At 44.1% G+C, this 21,783-nt stretch overlaps 1 protein-coding gene across 6 annotated transcripts in view; it reads right to left on the bottom strand.

The window, feature by feature from the left end:
- The window catches only part of PC (pyruvate carboxylase), a 1,086,793-nt gene that overhangs the window by 843,595 nt on the left and 221,415 nt on the right, over positions 1–21,783 (bottom strand). The gene's annotated exons all lie outside the window — the stretch shown is intronic.

Below are 21,783 nucleotides of genomic sequence, written 5' to 3'. Positions count from 1 at the left end.
TAACAGTGGCAGATAGCACATCAAAAGGAAAATCGAAAAAATAACCTTAAATAAAAGATAGCAACTGATTTGCATTTCACTGAGTGAAATAAGTTTTTGAACCCTCTAACAATAAAAGACTTACTACTTAGTGGAAAACCCCTTGTTTGCAAGCACAGAGGTCAAACGTTTCTTGTAATTGATGACCAAGTTTGCACACATTTAGGCCTCTTGCACACTGCAAGCAATTCAGATTCCGCTTTTTAATCAGTTTTTACCTCCGATTCAGATTCAGATTTGCAGTGTGCAAGGAGCAAACTGCAAATCTGAATCTGAATCGGAAGTAAAAACAGATTAAAAAGCGGAATCTGAATCTGAATTGCTTGCAGTGTGCAAGAGGCCTTTAGGAGGAATGTTGGTCCACTCCTCTTTGCAGATCATCTCTAAATCCCTAAGGTTTCGAGGCTGTCTTTGTGCAACTCTGAGCTTGAGCTCCCTCCATAGGTTTTCTATTGGATTAAGGTCCGGAGAGTGACTAGGCCACTCCGAGACCTTAAAGAGACTCTGTAACAAAAATTGCATCCTGTTTTTTATCATCCTACAAGTTCCAAAAGCTATTCTAATGTGTTCTGGCTTACTGCAGCACTTTGTACTATCACAGTCTCTGTAATAAATCAACTTATCTCTCTCTTGTCAGACTTGTCAGGCCTGTGTCTGGAAGGCTGCCAAGTTCTTCAGTGTTGTGGTTCTGCTATGAACTCCCCCTTCCAGGCCCCTCTCTGCACACTGCCTGTGTGTCATTTAGATTAGAGCAGCTTCTCTCTTCTCTCTTATCTTTTACAAGCTGGATAAATCGTCCTCTGAGCTGGCTGGGCTTTCACATAGTGAGCAATTACAGACAAGGGCAAAGCTGTTTGCAGGAAGAAAAGAGCAGCCTGAAACTTCAGTGCATGAGAGATGCAGGGGGAAAGAAACACACAAGTGATCTCTTGAGATTCAAAAGGAAGGGTGTATACAGCCTGCTTGTGTATGGATGTATTTTCTATGTGTGGACATACTGTACATCAACCTACTTCCTGTTTTGGTGGCCATTTTGTTTGTTTATAAACAAACTTTTTACAACTGTTTTTAACCACTTTTAATGCGGCGGGGAGCGGCGAAATTGTGACAGAGGGTAATAGGAGATGTCCCCTAACGCACTGGTATGTTTACTTTTGTGTGATTTTAACAATACAGATTCTCTTTAATGTGCTTCTTCTTGAGCCACTCCTTTGTTGCCTTTGCTGTATGTTTTGGGTCATTGTCGTGCTGGAACACCCATCCACGACCCATTTTCAGTTTCCTGGCAGAGGGAAGGAGGTTGTCGTTCATGGCTCCGTCCATTTTCCCGTTAATGAGATTAAGTTGTCCTGTGCCCTTAGCAGAAAAACACCCCCAAAGCAAAATGTTTCCACCCCCATGCTTGATGGTGGGGACGGTGTTTTGGTGGTCATAGGCAGCATTTTTCTTCCTCCAAACACAGCGAGTTGAGTTAATCCCAAAGAGCTCTATTTTGGTCTCATCAGACCACAGCACCTTCTCCCAGTCACTCACAGAATCATTCAGGTGTTCATTGGCAAACTTCAGACGGGCCTGCACATGTGCCTTCTAGATCAGGGGGACCTTGCGAGCCCTGCAGGATTTTAATCCATTGCGGTGTAATGTGTTTCCAATGGTTTTCTTGGTGACTGTGGTCCCTGCTAATTTGAGGTCATTCACTAACTCCTCCCGTGTAGTTCTAGGATGCTTTTTCACCTTTCTCAGAACCATTGACACCCCACAAGGTGAGATCTTGCGTGCAGCCCCAGAGCGAGGTCGATTGATGGTCATTTTGTGCTCCTTCCATTTTCGAACAATCGCACCAACAGTTGTAACCTTCTCTCCCAGCTTCTTGCTAATGGTTTTGTAGCCCATTCCAGCCTTGTGCAGGTCTACAATTTTGTCTCTGACATTCTTGGACAGCTCTTTGGTCTTTCCCATGTTGGAGAGTTTGGAGTCTGCTTGATTGATTGATTCTGTGGACAGGTGTCTTTTATACAGGTGACTAGTTAAGACAGGTGTCCTTAATGAGGGCGACTAATTGAGTAGAAGTGTTTAACCACTCTGTGGGAGCCAGAACTCTTAATGGTTGGTAGGGGTTCAAAAACTTATTTCACTCAATGAAATGCAAATCAGTTGCTATCTTTTATTTAAGGTTATTTTTTCGATTTTCCTTTTGATGTGCTATCTGCCACTGTTAAAATAAACCTACCATTGAAATGATACTGTTCTGAGACTTTTCATTTCTTTGTCATTGGACAAACTTACAAAATCAGTGAGGGGTCAATAATTATTTCCTCCACTGTATATATAGATCTTGCTTGACAGTTGCTGGTTGTCTGCCGCTGTGAATACATATGTGTGAGAACTCAGACCATATTCAGATCCCACAGTGTGTTAGAACCAGGTGGACCAGGGAATTCACACTTAGCCAGATTACTGTGTTATACTTTAGACCAGTTCCAGGGTGTTGTGACCACAGACCTCACACCCAAGCTTAGGGATACTGTGTCATTGCGGTGTTATCATTTAGACCAGTTCCAGGGTGTTGTGACCAAGGATCACACACTCAAGCTTAGGACATTGTGCTATTACTGTGTTATACTCTAGACTACAAACTCTTAGATAATGCCGCGCACGATAAAAAGTGCTAGATAAAAAGTCCGAGCTGCAAACAGTGTCCTCTGTATAGACGTTGCACAATGTAGATAGTCCAGTACTGCTGCGCTTGTATTCCACTGGTGTTCAATACGCTCATGTAGGGAGAAAAACACAAAGAGGGAACATAGGGTGTAACGTATGGACAAAATCACCCTTGGTGTAACCTCACACACTACCAGAGTAAGTGAATAAGTCCCAAACGTGCCAGAAAGCAGCCTCCACCTCTCCCTATGAAGTGGCCGCTTACCTCAAATTTCTTGCTATCATGCATAGACCCGGCAGCCATTGCCATACAAATGAGTCAATGTGGTTTCTTGTTTGTATAGCATATCATATAGAAGTACTGCACCGTAACCTCAGCGCGTCCACCGGCCCTGGTGTAGCAAAGTCCTTACTTCCTGAACGTCTGTGCGTGCGTCCAAGCTCCACCCTACGCGTTTCGTCATGGGGCGTGACTCATCAGGGGCTGGACGCACGCTCATCCGCCTCAAACATTTATCCGCATCAACATCAGCCCGCCACCTATCACAGTGCAGCTGACGGACATACGTCATACCCATACGTATTCATCTAATTCCGGAATCCGTCAAAACATACGGGCATACGTAATACCCATGCACATTCATGAACCCCATCTAATTCCGGATTCCGTAAAGGCACTACCACAGTATCCATCCGGATTCGGATTCCGCATCACTGCCAGGCTTACATGAAATAAAGCCCGAATTCCGTAACTGTTAGCTGCAGATAAGATGGGGGGGCACCATAACAGTAAATATACCTTGCCGTGTGCATACACATGCCACAAGTATATACATACATAAATAGATATCACTCCATGTGCAATGTGGCGGCAATCCTACCCTATCCAACCCCCCCCCCCCCACATAAAGTATAAACCGACATATTATAAACTACCCAGCGTCACAGTGCACATGTGAAATATGATATATAACACATCCTTATGATACATCTTCACAGTGATAGATCCCCCCCCCCCCCCCTTCCTTGCCCTCAGTACCGTAAATTAAACTGTGTACTAACCCTAGGGTCAGCCCAGCTTAAACCAAACAATAATGAGCTACCTTAATCGTTATTAATAAAGCAATTAATATCTATCTCAATGTTCAAACCCCCCGGGGTGAGTGACCGTAGTGTATATATCCATTTAGTTTCCATTTTACTTAACTCCCTCAACCTATTTGATCCTCTCCAAGATGGTGATAGCTTATCGATTGCACAATACCGCATCAGAGTAGGATCACAGCCATGCTCCTGCTTAAAATGGGCAGACACGCTGTGATCTTCATGACCTTTCCCAATTTTGTATATATGTTCAGATATGCGCTTTTTAAGCTGTCTAGTAGTGCGTCCAATATATTGGAAACCACATACACACCAGATAAGATACACAACGTGATGGGACCCACTTGTCATAAATGACCTAATGTCATATTTTCTCTTATCAGTATTGGAGATAAATTCAGATGTCCTCTTAGCCACCCTCAATTCGCACCCTCTGCATGCTCCGCATGGAAAAAAACCCGGTCCCTGCCAGCCTGTGAACCTTTGTGCGACCGGCGGGTCCACACAACTTGGCACTAGATGGTCTCGTAGATTCGGGGCCCTACGGTATATGAACGGAGGTCGTTCTGGTAACCCTCTTTTCAGTGCCGGATCGGTCATCAGGACCGGCCATTGTTTTAATATTACCTTCTCCACCTGTTTGTACTGGACCGAAAAGTTTGAGATAAAGGCTGTATTCACTTCAGTACTATTTGTTACAGCCCCATCCTCCACCCTATTTGTCAGTTACCTCTCCCTATCCATGTTCTTCACATATTCAACCGTACTATCTATCTCCTCCTCCCTATATCCTTTTTGAAGGAATCTCTTCTTGATGATGTTAGCCTGACTATCAAAATCTGCTGTCTCAGTACAGTTCCTTTGTATCCTAATTAATTGTCCCTTTGGCACTGCCCTGATCCAGGCGGGGTGGTGGCAGCTATTTACCGGAATGAACCCATTTCGATCAGTGGGTTTGAAAAAACATTTAGTTTTAAGACCATTCCCCTCACGTATGATCTCAAGATCTAAAAAATGTATCCTATCAGTGTCACATTCTAAAGTTAGATTGATATTATTGGTAAGATTATTGATTTGTGATACATAAACCTTAAATGTATCCACATTACCCCTCCAGATGATTAAGAGGTCATCAATATACCTCCTCCACAGCAGAATGTTAGGTTGACCTTCCGCGATGGCTTTCTCCTCCCACCTAGCCATATATAGATTAGCTAGGGAAGGTGCGAATGAGGCCCCCATCGCGCATCCCGAGCGCTGTAGGAAGTATTTCCCTCTGTACCAGAAGTAATTCCTGGAAAGAGCGAAATCTAGTAGTTCAAGTAGAAAAATGACTTGGTCATGATCTATCTCCTCATCAAGCTCAAGGTAGTGTCTGGCTGCCTCTATCACCCCCTGGTGCGGTATGTTCGTATACAGGGAACTTACGTCCGCCGTACCCAGTACGGCATCAGGCGTCAAGACCACATCCTTAAGAGTCTGCAGAGTGTGCTTAGTATCAAATAGAACATATGGAAGTTTCTTAACAAGAGGCATCTAAATATTCACCCACCCTATGTGTGAGTGAGCCCACCCCACTTATAATAGGCCTCCCTGGTGGGTTAATTGGGTCTTTATGGACCTTCGGGGTCTGATATATATAACAGGGGTTTTCGGGGCAGACGGCAGAAGGTATGCGTATTCTTGATCAGTTAAAATACCCATATTCAATCCCCTTTTGAGTATGGCTGTCAATTCCACTTTAAAATTCCCCACAGGGTTTCCATTAAGCTCTGGATATGTACTACCATCATGTACAATCCTGTCTAACTCACTAAAATATTTATCTTTATCCAACACAACCCCCCCCCCCCCCCCCCCCTTTGTCAGCCGGGCGGATGACCAAATCATTCTCCTTCAGTAGTTTTTGCATATCCTTAGTGTAATAGATTTTATCTATGTCCCCCAGTATTAACTTTTTAAATACCTCTATCGAATTCTGGCTTTGATTCTGTTGGGGGTTGAAAGTAGAATTATTTTTAAACGTAGTGTGCTTAAACACATCACCGCTGATGGCGTTCGCTCTAGAGGTGGGCCCTTCCTTATCCAGGAAGTATCTCCTCAGATTAATCTTCCTAATAAATTTGTGAGCATCCACATACGTGAAAAACTTGTTAATATTCTTAGGTGGGGCAAATTTCAAACCTTTATCCAGGTTCCTCAGCTCAGCTCTGCCCAATTGCACCTTACTGAGATTGAAGATGCCCTCCCCTACCAATTTCTTAGCCTTTTGTATTCTCCTTCCTGCTCTGCATCCCCTTCTGCCCGGCGCTTTATAGCTTTTCCTGGGGTGTGGGGGGATTGAGCATATGGCATTTCTCTCTCTGGGCAGTTGCAGGGGTAACCTCTCCCCAAAAAATTATCTCCCACGTTTTCCTGTACTTGTTGTAATGGGTAATATCTGTTAGATACTGGCACTCTATAATCCGGCCGACCATATCCATTCCTGAGGGGTGTATAACCCCCGTATGCACCCTCTGGCCTCCCTCTGTTCTGAAACCTGGGATCCTGGATAGGCTGTCTATATGGCGCAAATGGGCGCCTGGGTCCATTGTGGGCGGAGGGGGAGGTCCGCCCACAATGGACCCAGGCGCCCATTTGCGCCATATAGACAGCCTATCCAGGATCCCAGGTTTCAGAACAGAGGGAGGCCAGAGGGTGCATACGGGGGTTATACACCCCTCAGGAATGGATATGGTCGGCCGGATTATAGAGTGCCAGTATCTAACAGATATTACCCATTACAACAAGTACAGGAAAACGTGGGAGATAATTTTTTGGGGAGAGGTTACCCCCGCAACTGCCCAGAGAGAGAAATGCCATATGCTCAATCCCCCCACACCCCAGGAAAAGCTATAAAGCGCCGGGCAGAAGGGGATGCAGAGCAGGAAGGAGAATACAAAAGGCTAAGAAATTGGTAGGGGAGGGCATCTTCAATCTCAGTAAGGTGCAATTGGGCAGAGCTGAGCTGAGGACCCTGGATAAAGGTTTGAAATTTGCCCCACCTAAGAATATTAACAAGTTTTTCACGTATGTGGATGCTCACAAATTTATTAGGAAGATTAATCTGAGGAGATACTTCCTGGATAAGGAAGGGCCCACCTCTAGAGCGAACGCCATCAGCGGTGATGTGTTTAAGCACACTACGTTTAAAAATAATTCTACTTTCAACCCCCAACAGAATCAAAGCCAGAATTCGATAGAGGTATTTAAAAAGTTAACACTGGGGGACATACCGTAGATAAAATCTATTACACTAAGGATATGCAAAAACTACTGAAGGAGAATGATTTGGTCATCCGCCCGCCTGACAAAGGGGGGGGGGGGGGTGGTTGTGTTGGATAAAGATAAATATTTTAGGGAGTTAGACAGGATTGTACATGATGGTAGTACATATCCAGAGCTTAATGGAAACCCTGTGGGGAATTTTAAAGTGGAATTGACAGCCATACTCAAAAGGGGATTGAATATGGGTATTTTAACTGATCAAGAATACGCATACCTTCTGCCGTCTGCCCCGAAAACCCCTGTTATATATATCAGACCCCGAAGGTCCATAAAGACCCAATTAACCCACCAGGGAGGCCTATTATAAGTGGGGTGGGCTCACTCACACATAGGGTGGGTGAATATTTAGATGTCTTTTTGCAACCACTTGTTAAGAAACTTCCATATGTTCTATTTGATACTAAGCACACTCTGCAGACTCTTAAGGATGTGGTCTTGACGCCTGATGCCGTACTGGGTACGGCGGACGTAAGTTCCCTGTATACGAACATACCGCACCAGGGGGTGATAGAGGCAGCCAGACACTACCTTGAGCTTGATGAGGAGATAGATCATGACCAAGTCATTTTTCTACTTGAACTACTAGATTTCGCTCTTTCCAGGAATTACTTCTGGTACAGAGGGAAATACTTCCTACAGCGCTCGGGATGCGCGATGGGGGCCTCATTCGCACCTTCCCTAGCTAATCTATATATGGCTAGGTGGGAGGAGAAAGCCATCGGGGAAGGTCAACCTAACATTCTGCTGTGGAGGAGGTATATTGATGACCTCTTAATCATCTGGAGGGGTAGTGTGGATACATTTAAGGTTTATGTATCACAAATCAATAATATTACCAATAATATCAATCTAACTTTAGAATGTGACACTGATAGGATACATTTTTTAGATCTTGAGATCATACGTGAGGAGAATGGTCTTAAAACTAAATGTTTTTTCAAACCCACTGATCGAAATGGGTTCATTCCGGTAAATAGCTGCCACCACCCCGCCTGGATCAGGGCAGTGCCAAAGGGACAATTAATTAGGATACAAAGGAACTGTACTGAGACAGCAGATTTTGATAGTCAGGCTAACATCATCAAGAAGAGATTCCTTCAAAAAGGATATAGGGAGGAGGAGATAGATAGTACGGTTGAATATGTGAAGAACATGGATAGGAGGAGGTTACTGACAAATAGGGTGGAGGATGGGGCTGTAAAATAGTACTGAAGTGAATACAGCCTTTATCTCAAACTTTTCGGTCCAGTACAAACAGGTGGAGAAGGTAATATTAAAACACTGGCCAGTCCTGATGACAGATCCAGCACTGAAAAGAGGGTTACCAGAACGACCTCAGTGTATATATAACGTAGGGCCCCGAATCTACGAGACCATCTAGTGCCAAGTTGTGTGGACCCGCCGGTCGCACAAAGGTTCACAGGCTGGCAGAGACCGGGTTTTTTTCCATGCGGAGCATGCAGAGGGTGCGAATTGAGGGTGGCTAAGAGGACATCTGAATTTATCTCCAATACTGAAAAGAGAAAATATGACATTAGGTGGAGCTTGGACGCACGCACAGACGTTCAGGAAGTAAGGACTTTGCTACACCAGGCCGGCGGACGCGCTGAGGTTACGGTGCGGTACTTCTATATGATATACTATACAAACAAGAAACCACATTGACTCATTTGTATGGTAATGGCTGCCGGGGTCTATGCATGATAGCAAGAAATTTGAGGGTAAGCGGCCACTTCATAGGGAGAGGTGGAGGCTGCTTTCTGGCACGTTTGGGACTTATTCCCTTACTCTGGTAGTGTGTGAGGTTACACCAAGGGTGATTTTGTCCATACGTTACACCCTATGTTCCCTCTTTGTGTTTTTCTCCCTACATGAGCGTATTGAACACCAGTGGAATACAAGCGCAGCAGTACTGGACTATCTATACTCTAGACTAGTTCCAGGGTGTCGAGACCAAGAAACTCACACCCCAGTCTAGGATTGTGATAGGTATCTGTTATGACCATTGCTCGGGTGTTGCCGACCTGGCCTGCCCGACCCTTCTGACTGTCACTCATCCCTCCAGTGTTCAGTCTGTCTGTACTACCTGTGGCACTATTCTACCAAGTGTCAGTGAGCTACAGAGACTCCCTCTTCTTCAGAGGGGCCTCTCTGCAGTCCAGTCAGGGGCTCTATCCCTCAGGAGTCCTTTGGCTGCAGTATAGTCTGATTCCCAGTATTACAGGGAATCACTGGCTCTCAGGTTATCTCCATCCCCTCGGCTAGGAGATAGTCCTCATACAGCCAAGGGCCACCTGCTCTTCAGGTGGTCCATGCTCATTGTTATCTGCGTCTCCCGCCCCATGGGAGACAGCCTACTGTTGCACCAAAACACACTATCAGGTGTCCAGAGGTTAGTTATACTTGTATTATTGGTGATTCTGCAGATCAATAATCGGGTATATATCTGTATTGTTGGTGATGCTGCAGATCACCAATAATCAGATTCTCGGTGTGCTGACACCGATCGATACAGGTTCAAAGTACTACTTATTCCCACTATTTGGGCCCAAAATGCACAAAGAGATTACATTTTCTTTAATATCTATGCGCTCCCTATCAAGGCAGATCTGAAAAGCAAGTATTCTCTAGCTGTTAAGAGTTCAGCATTCAAGATTTATGTGGAGATTCACTAGACTACATATTATGCAGCAGAATGCAGAGATAACAGCTAAACAATCCAGTGTGGCAGATAAATGTCCTGTCTGCTGCTCTCTGTATCAGGTTTACTGCTGCTTTAAACTGTGTTGAGCCGGTGTAAAACCATCCTTATCCAACAGGACATTAAAATGAAGTAGCACCTCAGAATGGTTTAATATACATTTCAGAATCGTATGACCCAGAAACCTTCATTGCTAATAAGTTTATATATAGCCAATTCAAGAACCACTGCGAAATGGATTGAATGGGTGTATTTATCTCTTCGTACAGATGGAAAGGCCTGAATGATAAATTAACATTTCTATAAATATTTTCATGAATGACTTTCTAGCTACAAGTTATTCATACTAAAACTAAGCCTCTAAGCATATAAAAGAGAAATACCCATTTTCTTCTGGTTGACAAAAAAAACAACAACCTGTGTACGTATATAATTATGCAAACCTGTCCACTGTATGTGTGTGTGTTTTTCCTGGACACGCCTCCCGAAGGCACTGATTGGCCGTGGTGTTGTCTGAATGGCATACACTTGTGACAGGATGGTGTGCACCACATCCAGAAAGTGAACGCACGCACTTCTGTCCTGTACAGTATAGCGCGCGCCACGAGCAGTGTGCAATAGATAGATAGATAGATATTGCTATCACAAAGCAATTTGCAATTGTCAGGCCGGCTGCTTTGCCGGCTTCTGATGCGGATAGAGTCACCGCCGCTTCCGCATCTGGTCTCGCGGAGTCTTCCGCCGCGGTGTCTCTGGGCCTCCCGTCGGCTTCAGGGAGGTCCGGTCTTGGGCAGCATGTGGGCAAGCGTCAGGCTCGCGTGCACGCGGATCGCCGCCGCACTTATGCCCCCAGAAGATGTGTCAGCTGACATGCCGGTCAGCTGACACTTGCCTGCCATCTGATTGGCTGGGCTTCTGGGCGGCGCTCTTCGCCTGGTCCTAGGTATATTAGGACCTGCCTGTCATTTGATCTTTGTCTGTTGTTGCGAATACCTCACAGTGCTAGCTCTCAGACCGTTAGTCAGTTCCTAGTGTGTTGATCCGGCAGGACCCCGGGGAGTCACACTTCGCTCAGGATTTTGATAGCTATAATCATCATATTATTGTATTCATATTTCTGTGTATGACCCTTTGCTTAACCTCTGACCTCGATTCTGCCTTCTGATTCTGTACTTCTGCCTATCTGATCTGCTGCCGACATATTGCTTGAATACCGACTACGATTTGCCTGACAATTCTGTACCGCTACTGACCTCTTGACTGTTTACCAACTGACCCGTTGCTGACCTCGCTTGTACGACCACTCTCTGCCTAGCGATAGCCCCAGCCTCCAGGGCTATCACGTAGGAGTCTCTGTCCAGTTAGAGCCTCAGTCTCCAAAGGCCATCACTGTAAGAGTATTCCTGTGTTACAGTTTGCACCAAAAACTACACTTGTGCAATAAAGTTCACGTTGTCTATTTTTGTTTATCTGTATTATTGGTGATACTACAGATCTTCACATAATCAGATATCTGACTACTGTTCTGAGTGAGCACTATCTGATCATCTGTTACGACACTGATCGTTACAGCAATGCAGCTGAAGTCTGTTAACCTTTGAAGCTAGGGGATGAGGTACCTTGTTTTTGTGTACAGAGGATTTGGCACAGTAGTTTTGGTCATCGTTGAGAGTGTCGATCTATGTTTAGGTTGGTCTGGTAAAACAGGAGGTGGCACTATGGCTAGCAGTCTTAACTTGTGGCACTGGTGCAAAAAGTTTAGATCCTGGGCAATATCTGCATGGAGTTTGTATGTTCTCCGAGTCTGTGTGTGAGTTTTCAGGTTAGTCCAGATTCTTCCCTTAATCCAAAACATCTAAGTAGATTGTGATCCCTAAATTTGCTGAAGACCATTAGTCAGGGGCGTAACTAGGAATCGCCGGGCCCCCCTGCAGAAATTCTGAGCGGGCCCCCCTCCCCCCGGGGCTCGCTCAGGGCCATTTTGGGGGGCTGGAGGGGTCGCAGCATGAGGGGAGAGCTTGGTGGCACGTCGGTGGGGAGGGGGGGCGGTCCCCCCCCTCACCTCGGGCTCTCCCCTCTGCGCTCCCCTCCAGCATTGAATAATGTGTATGCAGGCGGCGGGGCAGCGGCAGATACATACCTTTTTTTGCGTTCCACGGATGCTCCTCTCTCTAGCTTCTGACGCGACTTCCTGTATAAACAGGAAGTCGCGTTAGACACTAGAGGGAAAAACATCTGCGCTGGAGCGCACGGAAGGCATTTATCTGCCGCTGCCCACCGCCTGCATACACATTCAATTCTGGAGGGGAGCGCAGAGCCCGAGGTGAGGAGGGGGGGGGGGGGGGGGGGACTGTCCCCCCTCCCCACCGACGTGCTACCAAGCTCTCCCCTCATGCTGCGACCCCTCCAGCCCCCAAAAATGGCCCTGAGCGGGCCCGGGCGCCCCCCGCGAGAGCATGGGCTGCATCCCCTATTGTTACGCCCATGCCATTAGTAATAGTTAACCAATAACAAATAACATTTGCCAAGCGCTTTTCTCCTATAGGACTCAATGCGCATATGCAGGTCTCAGTCCAGTAATTGTTTGATTGGTATACTGTGGTACAGAGGAAGGTGGTCTGCAAATGCCCGGGCTAGGCGTGGCTTTTCAGTCTGAATTTTAATAGCGCCAGGGATGGGGCTTTCTTTACTGGGTGTGGTAAGGAATTTCAAAGGGTAGGGGCAGTATGACAAATCTCTGGCTCCAAAGGTTTTGAGGCGCACTCTGGAAGTGACCAAGTTTATGGATCCTGCTGAACTAAGGTTGTGAGAGGTGTGGTACAGTTTCAGCAAGTCCTTCATGTATCCGGGGGACCAAATTGTGTAGGGATTTGAATATCAACAGTCCATATAGAACATAAGTCACTCCGAGTGACAGTTCATTACAGAAAATTGTTCTAAGCACTGCAGAAAAATTTAATGAATACATTACTGATCAAAATTGTAAATTGAAATATTTATCACATACAGTATATACCTATTTCCCAAATGTATTCCCTACTCCAGTTCTAGCCTTTCCTTATCTGCCCCTGGACCATCCAGAGGTTTTGAAATACTGAGGTAAGCATTTACGGTAACTTTTTTCTTCCTTCCCACTTTAGGTGTTCTTTTATAATATCAACCCCTTTACTATAGCCCTAATCTTCTGCCTGATTTAAACTCTCTGATTTAAGTCTCTTCTAAAGATCCAAGCTAACTCCAACATTAACCACTTCAGTCTATCTGGATGACTATAGTCGTCCAAATAGACACCGCCCAAGTCTATCTGGACGCGCATACGCGTCAAGTGTTGTAGTGGCTGGTGAGCGTGCATGACCGCCGCTCTTACCTGGCAGCATTTCCATAGCGCCGATTGGATAAGAGAAGCGAAGGTTCCCCGAATCAATTGCAGTGCCTAGAGTAGTGCCATCTACTGGCAAAAGTTAAGTTACACACCACACATTTTTAATGAAAAAAAAAAAATACAGTTCATCCTTCCCAAAGCCCCCTCCCCTTCTTCCCATCCCAGTTACCAAACCATTACCTGTTAAAGAAATAAAAAAAAAAATACAGCAATCCATAAATAGTTGCCTTAGGGACTTCGCTTGCTTTTTTTTTTTTTTTTTTTTAAATATGTATGTCATGAGGGTATATTACTGTTATTTCGGTACATACCGCAAGTGCTTGCAGTGGACCGGGCAACAGAAAAAAATACACCTTTACTTCCAAACATATTGCCAACATACATTGTACTAGGAGCATAAATTAAATGTGACAGCCGGGACTAATGGGCAAATAAAATGGGTGAGTTTTATTTATAGTGGCATAGTTTAGTTTAAAACTATAGGGGATGGAATTGGAGAAATAGTGTAGTTTTTCATTTTTTTCCCCTCATTTTTGCCTATAAAAATGCATAGAAAAAGAAATTACTGAAAACAAGTATCGCCCACAAAAAGCATAATTTATGGCAAAAAAAAAAAAACAAACAAAAAAAAAAAACAACAGATATAACCATAAACCATACACATATTAAAAACCTTCACAATTTAGAATACTGCAGCCCCATTGGTTAAATTTCACACCTATGAAGATTGAATACAATCAACTACAATTACAAAGTGAAATCAGGATTTTAGCACTTTAGGAATTTTAAAAATAAACTGGAAAAAAAAGTATTGACATAGTATGCATATCCTACAGTACCTAGCTGCAGTGCATGCATGTAATAAAAGTGGAAATGCCCAAAAATGTCTCACCCTGCTAGAGCAAATTTCCTGGCTATTTACTTAAAGGATACCACAACTGACATGTGGCATAATGAGATAGACATGGGTATGTACAGTGCCTAGCACACAAATAACTATGCTGTGTTCCTTTTTTTCTTTCTCTGCCTGAAAGAGGTAAATATCAGGTATGTAAGTGGCTGACTCAGTTCTGACTCAGACAGGAAGTGACTACAGGGTGACCTTCACTGATAAGAAATTCCAACTATAAAACACTTTCCTAGAAGAAAATGGCTTCTGAGAGCAAGAAAGATAAAAAAGGGGGAAATTCTTATCAGTGAGGGTCACACTGTAGTCACTTCCTGTCTGAGTCAGGACTGAGTCAGCCACTTACATACCTGATATTTACCTCTTTCAGGCAGAGAAAGAAAAAAAGGAACACAGCATAGTTATTTGTGTGCTAGGCACTGTACATACCCATGTCTATCTCATTATGCCACATGTCAGTTGTGGTATCCTTTAACTATTACCCTTCTGATAATGGGAAGTAGTAATTCGGGCTCCAGCTATTGCCGGCATCGGAATTACGTTGTTTATCTCGTAATTTGGGCTCCGGCTATTGTCAGCTCCCAAATCACTAAGTAAGCGCCACTATAGCCATAATTCACATTATGGCCCAAATCTTGGGTGCCGCACAACACCCTTTTTACCTGTCTCTAAACAGCACCTAAGACAACAATTATAGCCTTGATTCTTCTTTGAAAGAACATTACTTTCAGACATCTAGAATTGAGGAGTTTCTGCTATTTATCTCTGCCGATCTTCTCAAGCTTTGTAAGGCTAGCTGGAGACTATGCAGGCATTTCTGGGGGTGTTGGTCTTCAAATCTTTCCTCCTGAACCTGGACATTGACCTGTACATTCACAAGACCAACACTGTGCTGTGTTTGCTTTGTGCCCATAGTAGTAGTCCTGTTAGAAGATGTACTTTGGAACAAGTCGAAGGGGCAGCATTCTGGTGCAAAATTTCTAGTGCAGGTTTTCTTTAGATCTCTCTGTACTCAGACAGGGCCGAGGCAGAGGCTCAGGAGCCACCAGCACTTGGGTCCAGAGGCTCTGAGGGTGTGTCTGTGCCCCCCTCCCCTGGCCATTGCAGAGTTGTGTGGGGAGAGTGCTGCACAAGTTCCCCTCTACTGGGCACCAGAATCTCTTAAAGTGGACTTGAACTCTTGCACAGGACAGAAGGAAAACCTATGGAAGTGCACTCTGATTGTGTTTATAGAGAGTTTAGCCTGTCTAATTCCTGTTCATCTGTGAACAAGCACAAGTTGTAATTTGATCCCTCAGCTGTGTAAGTTCACTGCCACAGGGGAGAGCTAATTGGTAAGCACAGGATGTTAATATGACTGCTTCCTTGAAAGCAGAAAGTACACACCGCATATTTATAGCAGGATTTGTATCAGCTGTAACAAAGAAATGTTTTTCTTTAAGGCTTCTTGCACACCAAGACGTTGCATTAGGTGGCACGTTAAGGTCGCATAACGTGCACCTAACACAACGTATGGTGCTGCAAGAGCCGACGGTAGAGTGAGCCGCGTTAGGCGGCTCGAGTCCTATAATGTCTCCCAGAGTGGCGCTGATTGGCCAGCGGGACCACGTGATGCGGAGCGAGACACTCCGCATCACGTGGTCCCGCCGGCCAATCAGCGCCCGCCAGTGCAGTGAATATTAAGTAGCCATGTGCGCGGCTACTGTAGCTGGCTCTCCCCGCCTCCTCTCCGCCCCCCACTGCGCATGTGCAAACTGTCTAACGCGGCTATAGCCGCTCCAACGCCGTAGCATGCTGCACTTTGCACAGAACGTGCAGCGTTACATGTAACGCAACGTGGGCTGTGTGAACAGCCCACTTGTGTTACATGGCTGTGCGTTGGGGGAGCATTACAGGCGCACTAACGTGCGCCTGTAAGGTCTTGGTGTGTAAGCAGCCTAAAAGGTATGCGGTTTTGTATCTTTAAGAGCAGAGAGAATGTTCTGGAGGTCAGGTCCAATTTAAGCCAGGTCGCAACATTTCTTCTTTACGACTCTCTCTAGTGGCAATTCATTACGTGCACCGCTAGAGGGGGCCATAGATGAGATGCTGCGACATGCGACTCTACAATGGCCAGGAGAGGGGGTGCACAAACGCACCCTCGCAGCTTCTGCGCCCAGAGACCAGTGGTTCCTCAGCCTCTGCAAAACCTGCACCAGAACGCTGCCCCTCCGACCTGGCCATCTATAAAGGGGAGAAGGGCTACCTAACACTGGTTGCACATTTGGCTACCTATGCCTGGGGAGGGAGGGCTACCTAATGGGGGCACATCTGGCTACCTTTGCTAGAAGGGGTTACCCAATACCAGGAGGGGATGGGACATCTGGCAGTCTGTACTGGGGATGGGGGCTACCTAAAGGTAGCCACACACCATACCATTTTTTAAATATCTGTTCAATTCAAGAATTGTAATCAATTTTTCTGACTGATTATAACATTTCAATAATATGACCAATGTACTACACACCTATGTTCAATTTTTCCCCAATTAGGATAAAAATTATTGGAAACTGAGAAAATTGCTAGAGTGTGTCTATTAATAAAATGAGCAAAGAAAGGGTGTCCGCACAATGTCCCTTGCATCAGGTTCCTTTATTATGGACGTATCCACGCCAAAACACACATCATGTAGCTGACATGTTTCGAACCAAACGGTTCTTACTCAGTAAGAACCGTTTGGTTCGAAACATGTCAGCTACATGATGTGTGTTTTGGCGTGGATACGTCCATAATAAAGGAACCTGATGCAAGGGACATTGTGCGGACACCCTTTCTTTGCTCTTGTCTCTTGTCTCGTTGGATTGGCCTGTCCCGGTTCCAGCACTGTCCCAGGGAAGTGTGAGCGGATTTCTGGTGATTTCTATTAATAAAATGACACACACACCCCATACAGTCTTTAGAAAAATTGGAGAAAAATTTCCAGCATTTCCGGATAATCGGAAAAAAAAACTGGAAATCCGATTGGATTTTTCAGTCGAATGACAAAAAAAAGCTTTAGATTTTTTCGGGAGATCCGATCGTATTTATCGATTTTCTGTAAAATCGGATCATTTTATTGTATGGTGAGTGACCTTAATACTAAGTGGCACATCTGGTGAACCATACTTGGTGAGGAACTACTTAAGACTGGGGGCACATCTGACTACCTACGCGGGAGGAGCAACCTACATAATACTGGGGGCACATTTGCTAACTCTCCTGGGGAAGGCACAATTGAGGGAAGGGTGGTGTACTTTAGAATCTCTGCCACTGGTACTGGAGAGCTTCACCATGAAAATGTAATTGCGCAGTTTATAAGCAGTGATCATACTTCCAGAGAGCATGAATTGGGGCAAAACCAGGAACTGTTTAAGGAAACCAGGTTTGAGTTTGCAAAAAAAAAAAAAAAAAGCGCCTAAGGCTAGGAGCACGATCAATGGGCTAGTGCGCACTTGAATGAGTTTTTCCATTGCTGAAAAAAAAAACTGACAACAGTAAAGTGTTTGTGTTTTCCCACAGAAACACATGGTGTGCAAAAAACGCATGCAGAATGGGCACAGAAACTGACAGACAAATGTGCTCCCAGCCAGGATTCTGATGGTGTGAAACAAGATTCTAAGGCCTCGTTCAGACTATTTGCGCTGCCGTGCGCATTATGGCAGCGCGTATAGTGTGCGACACGCAAGAACGGTAGAAGAGTATAGACAGCCCTTCTACCGTTCCCATCATATGCGCTGCGTGGCAGCGCGATTGCGCTATCGCGTACTGCACGCATTTTTGTGAATCGCAGCGCAGTCCCCATTCATTGTAATGAATGGGATCTGCAGCGCAGCGCATAGGAGCGCAGATGGCGTGCGATTGGACGCGTTGCGTTCCGATCGCACAGCCATCTGCGCTAAATGATGTGAACGAGGCCTAAGTAGGAGGAACTTCCTTTAGCCCAAGTCTTTCCACATTAGATAGCAATTTTCATAGCCTTAACATCTGTTTGTCGATACAACACTGCCTGTGAGCCTTGCAGGCAATCTATTGAGCTTTATGGCTTGAATTTGCTTTGATAAGCAGTGTCAACTGCAGTACCTTGCGTAGATAGCTGTGCGCCTTTCCTAATCATGCTTAATCAGTAGAATTTATCCCAGATGAGCGCCATACAACTTGCAGAAACTGCACAACAATGACCAAGAGAATTGAATTCACAAGAGCTGAAATTCAAGTGCCGCTAAGTAATACTTGTGCCTGTGTGATATTTCAGTTCAGTTTAGGAATTGCTAAACTCTTGCTTTTAGGTGGTCATATTATACTACATGCTGCTTGATGAGAGTGGAAAAAAAAGGAATTTATAACCCAAGATAAGCTTCAGTTTTCAAAGCTGCATTTCATAGAAATGCAACCACACACACAAATCAGTTCTGAAAGAAGAAGAAAAAAAGTCAAAAAATGTTTAATTTCACTATTATAACTGATCACAGGTCCCCAGATAATCATTCACCATAAACAGCATACACTCACAGCAGACTTGCCCTACCACTGGCACCTGCAATAACAGTCCATTGCCATCAGGCAGGGCTGGCCATGTTCAGCACTACAGTCACACCTCCATCCATAGTGTAAAAAAATAAATAAATAAATAAATAAATAAAAAATAAATAAATAAATAAAAAAAAAAAAAAAAGGGGGAGGGGGGCGGGCAGGAGTACAACTAGGAATTTTAACCACTTACGGTTTTTAGACGACAATCTCCCATTCAGGATTAGTGCTGCTAGAGGTTTCTAGACGTGAGGCTGCATCCTGCATTAATTGCTCACATTTTACGACTGAACCAATAAAATTGGGACAAACATAAAAAAGAAAAGTTTAAAAAAAAAAAAGTTTTTTCCTCTTTTTATAGGCTATTAAAACGAGACACCCCCTGGCACCCATCATCTGTCTCGAGATAATGCATGCAGAGCTGCTAATAGGTAATAGGGGTGAAAACCACGTAACCTGAAGTGGTTAATTAACCTAGCAGCAGACTGAAGGTGAAGGAGGTGCAAAAGCTTTCTAAATGCATTACTGTCAAGTCTGCCATTTACCCGGGTGATCAATTTGTAACTATTCAATATTTCAGTTGCATCGTATCCAAATGAATTGCAACTAAAGTATGTTGCATACCAAAACAGTACATCCCTTGAATCTACATACAGTATATACTCAAATACAAGTCGACCTCGTGTGTAAGTCAACTCCAACATTCAACCCTCTTAAGCTGGATTTTTTTTGACTCAAATATAAGTCTACCCAGAAAAGTGAATTGTTGCACTTGGGGACCAGGAGGTGTTAATGATTGCATTGGATACAGTGTTGTAGCTATTAAACCCTTCTGTCCCTTAATAGCCGCCAATACCTCCTTCAGGCGCCCAAGTGCTGCAATTATGCACTCCCTTTTATGCAGCCCAGTATTTCCCCCTGCCCCTTTCCTTGTTAATTGTTGCAGCCAGGACTTTCAGACCTGTGTTTTCTTGGCATTTCCTTTCCTCGAAAGTATCACTTGTAAATTGCTGCAAATGGGAATGTGACTATTAGTACATACATTACTCAGTGTGCTCAGTGTTGTTCTTGACTTGTGTATAAGCTGACCCCTATACTTTTATGAAATTAGACCTAAATTTCTAGACTTATACTAGAGTATATACACAGTATGTACCCAAATCCCAAACTGTAAAATGTTAATTTGATTCATCTTGAAACGCTTTAGCCAGTACCAGAAAAGCTACTGAGAAAGACAATTTAATTGAGAAGGAAGATCAATCCTGCCACACTCAAGATTTAGCAGCTGTGTGTAGAAGAGGTAGCCTGTTTTGTTATATGCTCTCAGAAGCTCCTATTGTTAGTTCCCTGGGCAGGTCTAATAAACCAGAAAGGATGTGTGGTAGAATTGCAGTACTTTAGTTCTTGAAGGGTTGTTAAGGCTCTGCTGACCACAAAATCTCAGTGAATCTGCAAGTTCCAAATCTCTGTACCAAATTTAACCAACCCTCGATTGTTATTTAAAAAAAAAAAGTCAGAATTGCTTTTTGGAGAGAGAGCACTTAATACTGTAGGTACATAAGACAATAGCCATGACTTGTTAAATTCCATGAACTGCCGTATCCTCGACATTTGACATTTATAAAATGATACAGATGTGTTTTGCAAGGAGTGAAAAATGCACTTCAACTTTTACATTTCCTCAGTAGGCCCACTTCTTGTTGGCATTAGGGTCCAATTCTTTTGAAATATAATAGTTTCCAAAGTAACCATCATCTGAATGTGCTTTAACCTGCCAAGTCTAAAAGAACGCCAGGCAAATAAACATCTCAGCAGGTCCCAATCACCTTCCCTCTCCTGTGACTTCTAGACATTTGACATGCTGCAATTTTACTTAGCAGGGACATTCCACTACCTAGCAACTATTTAACATTTTTCAAGAATGGTTCAGGGACTTGTATACCTGTATAATTGGGTTTTTAAAGGACATCCGAGGTGAAAAAAAACTGATAAGAAAAACAATTGTATCTATCCTCAGTCTCCCAAAAATGACCTTCGATATCTTACGGTTTTATTTTACATGTGAATCTAGTTTTTAAGTTTTTACTGTTTCATGGTCTCTGCTCAATGACACCTTCATTGAAGTATGTCAGAGTTAACATTTATGAATTATTGACCCTTTTTATCTCTTTCCTGCTCTCAGAAGCAATTTACTGACAAGGAAATATTTTATGGCTGTAATTCCTTATCAGTGATGGTTATAATGTAGTCTGACCAAGTCCAACACGGTCCCAACCCGGGCAGAAACTGTCACTTGCATTCCTGAAGTTTAACTTTTTCAGGCAGAGAAAGAAAAAAAAAAAAAAAAAAAGGAACAGTCTAGTTATTTGTGTGCTTGTCTATCTTAGGTCACGTCATCTCTGTTGTCCTTTAAGCAAAGACATTGTGCACTGTGATCTGTTAACAAGCACTAAGATCAGTGTACGGTCTACAAAATCAGACAATTTGGTTTGTATTTGCCACTGGAGTCAGCACAACCAATGATTGTAAAGGCAAATTGAATCCAGCCTTCTGGTTACTCAAGGAGATAGATGACACTAGTAATACAATCCATGAATAAAATGTAACACCCCTGCTTAGTGTTTATATAAAAGAAAGCCATATGAATACTGATGTTTAGCGACCACCGCAGTGCTTTATGAAGGCATATAATTCCAAGAAATATTCCTGTAAGGGCTCTTTTTCACTAGATGCATTTCTTTCTAAAAATTGTGTCGCCCAAATATTCCCTTAGCTACAGCACAGGAATTAATCACGGTGCTGTTTTTCCACTGGCGCAATTGCCGGCCTGCTGAATTTTTGGCGCATTTGTCTTTCTATACTTGTAGAAGGATGCAGGAGCGCAGGAAAACTGCATAGCTATCGCGCTGCTATTCAACTCCCCCAGTCCCCACCCACAATTCGGCAATTCCCAGTTTTTTTCTCTCCCGTTGGAAATTGAAAACATACTGTAATTACATTGTACACCCAATGGATCATGGTGCAATCACGGCAAAAGCAGGGTACTGGAAAAAGAAGGAAACACGATTGAATTGCAGCGGTAAAGGGCCCCAAGTAGTACACATCAAGGAGGGAGCA

Source organism: Hyperolius riggenbachi, chromosome 11 (genome assembly GCF_040937935.1).
Source record: "Hyperolius riggenbachi isolate aHypRig1 chromosome 11, aHypRig1.pri, whole genome shotgun sequence".
Lineage (NCBI taxonomy): Eukaryota > Metazoa > Chordata > Amphibia > Anura > Hyperoliidae > Hyperolius > Hyperolius riggenbachi.
This window is presented reverse-complemented; position numbering and strand designations above follow the sequence as displayed.